This window comes from Simochromis diagramma, unplaced genomic scaffold (assembly GCF_900408965.1).
Source record: "Simochromis diagramma unplaced genomic scaffold, fSimDia1.1 OVJJ01000293.1, whole genome shotgun sequence".
Taxonomy (NCBI): domain Eukaryota; kingdom Metazoa; phylum Chordata; class Actinopteri; order Cichliformes; family Cichlidae; genus Simochromis; species Simochromis diagramma.
In genome coordinates this window covers 21,269,485-21,274,355 of record NW_024386801.1, presented here as the reverse complement: position 1 = coordinate 21,274,355, position 4,871 = coordinate 21,269,485, and positions in this window count along the sequence as shown.

Sequence of the window (4,871 nt, the reverse complement as noted above, 5' to 3'; positions counted from 1 at the left end):
CAAAGCCTTGCGTGGCTAGCATCAGAAAACTAGCGCTCCCTACTGGTGCCAAATGTTCTGTGGTGTGATGCAACAAGCCAGCACTCATGCTTGTTTCCCCACATTTGTGAGCGCTAGTTTTCTGATGCTAGCCACGCAAGGCTTTGAGCTGTGTGAGGTTTAGAGAGACATTGTGTATCTGGTCTCCTGTGCCCTTCCTGACACACTAAGGAATTTAGCTTTTTACTGTTAATTCAGCAGAAAGATTGAAAGATTCAAGCCAAACATTCAGACAGCTAACATTTCGACAAGTCATCTTGTCAGCTCCCTGCTCCTCCAAAGATCCCTGCGATGTTTTACAGTCTCCTCCTGTATACTGACTGTGTTGTTTGCCCAGATTAAACATTTCAATCCAAATAAAGTGACACAAGGCAGGTGAAGAGGCACTGGAGTATTTCAGCACCAGGATAATTTAGACGCACACATGGTTTGGCTTTTGGAGCCAAGTCCAGCACAGGCTGTAAATCCAAAGGCCCACAGCTCACATAATCCAGGCTCAGTTTCCTTCTACTTTATTGTTGTGGCCTCTGGCCTGCTGAGGACCAGCACACAATTGAATCCCTCAAGTAAACTAAATTTCTCTCTCTTTGTTTTTTTTTTTGTTTTTTTTGATGTGCAGGAAATATAAACTTGAAGGTTCTGACTTGAAGACAAATCACAAAATCGAATGACAGGCCTCTGAATAATTAGATTTACTGTGTCATGTTCCAGAAGGCATGCTGCAGGTAGGCGTTGTAGCAAAGTGGGTGTTAATGTGTCAGAATTACACTCTCCAGTAATCACAGCTGAATGAATTAGTTAACAATGAGATTATATTAGCAGCAGGAAAGGAAACACAAAGCATTAAATTAGAGCCCGCATGCTGGGCTGTGTGAAATCCATTCAATGCATAACGAGGTGTTGCTGCTGTTGCACGACATATTTAGTGCTTTGAGATGCTTATGGATTTTTAGAAACCGCACCACACTATATTAAAGTCAACACTAGTTTCCACTGGCTCTTTCACATTCATTAACATCAGCAGCCCAAGGGAATTTATGCCACCTATGAAGATAAAGCATTAAATCACTGAAATTCCCAGGTAGGCTGCCAGTTATGTTAGCTAATGTCTTGTTAAACACATGAGCAGCTCACGCTACTGATGAGTGTCTGTTTGTCAGTGCTGCATATCAAGTCGACCCTATGACTCACATTTTAATCACAGCCCATGCATCACTGCATATCTATCCACATATTATTTGCTTTGTTGTGAATGACACTCATCACTGCTGAACTTTTGTTTGGCATTTTAACTGAATGTATCTAAATGCTTGGATAGTTTTTCAGATAGCCGTCCTGTCAGGTTTATTTTTTAACTGTTGCGCCATTACATTGATTAGATTTATCGTCAATCATTTCCCACCTGCTCTTCTGTAACACAGTCTGAATGCCTTTAAGTTTAGAATAAAGTTCTGTGTGCTGTGGTTTATTTGACAGCAAGAATTAACTAGTTTATGAGCATGCTGGTCTCTGCAGTAACTTGTGATGATTGAGCCACCTAACTCGAGGTTGCATGGGATTGGAGAGGTTTATTTATCTTAAGGATCACATGTTATTGGTGAAAATGAAAATGAATCCGCTTTGGTTGTTATTTTGTTTTTAGGCCCTGTGGGAAATGCTTGAATAAATGACTCTGAGTATAACTGAAATTGCTTAATATCAGAGTATTAGTGGTTAAAGACTGATATTGCAAACATGTTTAATCTCATCATAGCCCAATGAAGTGAAACCTCAATCAGGGGACATTCATAGAACTGAAGGACCAATTTCAAGGTCTTTTGTCAAGAAGATGAAATAGCCAAAAGCAATGTTTTAGCAGACAAAGCTTGCACAGTTCAGCAACTGTGAAAATTAAAGAAGACAGAGCTGATGTTCAGTTGCAAAATGCTCACCCCATATGCACCATCCAGGTCCAAACAGGAGGAATTCAGTACTTCCTAGAATTTAAACCTTTTTTCAAGAACCAAAAACTGCTGGAGCCAAAAAAGAAATGCTTGTTCTCTCAAAATGATTTTTTCCACCTATAAAAACCATTCAGAACATCAGCAATATTGAAGGGAATGTACAGGAGCTAAACATACAGCTATTAGATGACTACCAAACCTATGTTTTATTAGCGTGTGAGTGTGTGTGTTTTTTCTTTGTTTGCAAAGTGCTATATTTTGCTCTACAGCTCTGTGTAATTATGGTCTTAAACGGTGACTTTGCCCTTGTTGAAAAAGATTTGTAAAGCAACACCATAAAAGCAACACTGCAAACCTGGATTGAATTACAGGATTTTCTTCTGTCACAGAGCCCAGGCCTCGTGTCTGAGCATTTGATGTCTTATTTCTGCAGGAACAAGACATTCAGTGTCCTGTCCCAGATTCACAAGGCCTTGTTTTTATCCCCTGTCTAACCTAACGCTCCCATGAAGGCCACATGTCTTTGAGTGCAATATTTTGCTAGAAAGGTGCCTGTGTCTATACCTGCTTGAAAATCATTCTTGATTTCAGTGAGGTTTGGGATACAGAACCGCCGAGCTCCTCTCTTCCAGTCATCTTTTATGTGTCAGATGACCTTAAGTATGTTTGTCTTTATGCAAGAGTGTAGAAGACCTTTCACAAGGTGCTCATACAGCCAGCAAGGAGAAAGAAAACATGATTGAAGCAATTCCTGAGAGTTTAAAATCAATGTTTATAGAACTCTGATCCATTAACCACTTCATGCTGAGGTCTGTCAGTTAGGAATTCCTGCAGGCTTTTTTCTAACTGATGTGCAAGCCTGAAATGACTGGTTGGATCAGTTCAACGATTTATCAAACCTGGGTTTGGTCTCTCTACAAAAGGCGCCGTGACTTGATGTCATGTGAATGCAAACATTATTGGGGAAATTACCGTCACAAGGAAGAGGGTACATGACCAGAGCCAAGCAGATGGGTCTGTTCTGTAGATTGGCAAAATATTTTGAGCAGAAACCATAGGGATCTATTTGTCAGAAGCAATTAGTAGCAGTTAACATGGCCCTTTTTCATTTTCCCTCTTTAAAAGTCCAAAAATCTGTCTCAAACGATCCCTTATTTGCTGTTTAGTATAATGTACTGGACTGGTAAGTGTAGACTTGATGCACTGTGTGTGGCCTTGCAGGATTTATTAGTCTCAGAACTTTATTTCGAAACGAGAAGTTGAGTTTAAACAACTGCTTGGAGAGACATTTCTGCATCTCATTTTCTTATTTTAATGACTACATAACTAATTTATAAACACGACCAATAAAGAGCAAGACAAAAGGTAAACAGTTGCAGCTTCCCAAAGTGGATTTTATGGTTTTTGCTGTGCTTTATGTCATTAAATATGTCAAAGATTTGGTTTTGGAGTGTTTGGAGCAGAGAAATTGCAATTGAAATTTGAAAGTATTCCACAAATTTTTAAAACAGCAATCGATTTCTTTTGAAATATTAATAAATGATGGAAGCTTCTGCTCTCACCACCACAGACTCTGTAATTCTGTTGAAATGTATGCCTGTTCCCACAGGGCAAAGTGTTTCAGAGTGGTTTCTGCTTTAGCCAAGAGACATACGTGCACAGTGTGAATCAGCTATGGACCCACAGTGCTTCTTAATAAAGGAACCTCTCCTTTCTTCACCTTCTTTAATCTGCTTGTTACAGTCTACAGTCAGGCAAAGTCAAAATCTGGTTGAGCTGGCGCTTTAAAGGTTTACATTTAGGGATTAAGGTTTCTCAAAGAGTATCTATAACATCATTTTAAGTACCTCCATGAGCTTTGGATTTAACTCTTGTGCAATTTCTTTTGAAAGTAGTGAACTCCTGCTGTCAGGTCACAACACCTCACAATTGTGAAGTTTATAATCTGTTGCCTTTAAACTAGAGTTTGTGTGTGGATTTAGTTGTTGCTGCGTCAAAGCAGGATTTTTAGTTAATATGGTTTCTGGGTTGTTTTTTTCTGTTTTGTTTGTTTTTTGTTGTTGTTTTTTTGGAAAAAGCTTTCACAGAATAAGTGAAAACACATCATCTGTTTTGTGGATTAGTTAATCTTTTCTCTGAAGAAATATCTCATATAATTAACACACTATTCATACTGTGGTTGCACATGTGTGTCCATTCTCTTTTAAGGACCTTCTTTCTTCATTTGAGAATGGCATCTTGCCTTGAACTCTTATAATTCAGTGTCCCTTATGAATACAGGCCCTTCAGATATTTTTACGAGCGCAAATTATCCCATCACTGAGCATCTGTGGTATACATCTGATTCAGAACAATTGCTAGGGGGTATTAAGATGATGCTGCTTTTTTCCTCCCTCGTGTTTCCAATCCATTAGCTTGCAAGTTGAAGTTTCCACATGATCAGTTAGGACAACTGTCACAGAATTTAAAGTCAGTGTTAGTCATCTGGGCTGTTTAAGAAACATGAATGAAATGTGTGTGGGTTTTGTCATATCCATTTTACTTTAAGGCTGACATGTTCTGTGGTGAACTTAAATTGTGGTTCAGGGAATGTCACTTTCAATTGCTGTCAGCTTTAATGTGACTAGTTTTATGAATTTAATATTACATCCAGAACCCTTTTAAACCCCAAACTATTTGTAAAATTCCCACTTAACAAAGCTCAGTTTCTTTATTCTAAGGACTAAAATTAACAACCTTGAAAATATACAGTGACACCTAACATTTATACTTCTCCCATAAAATACTGTAAGTTGGAGAATAAAGAAATCTTTTGAAGTCAGAAACCAACTGTTACTGATCCTGCCCTAAAGATCTGCAACTTCAACTCTGTTGAATGTAATCTAACAT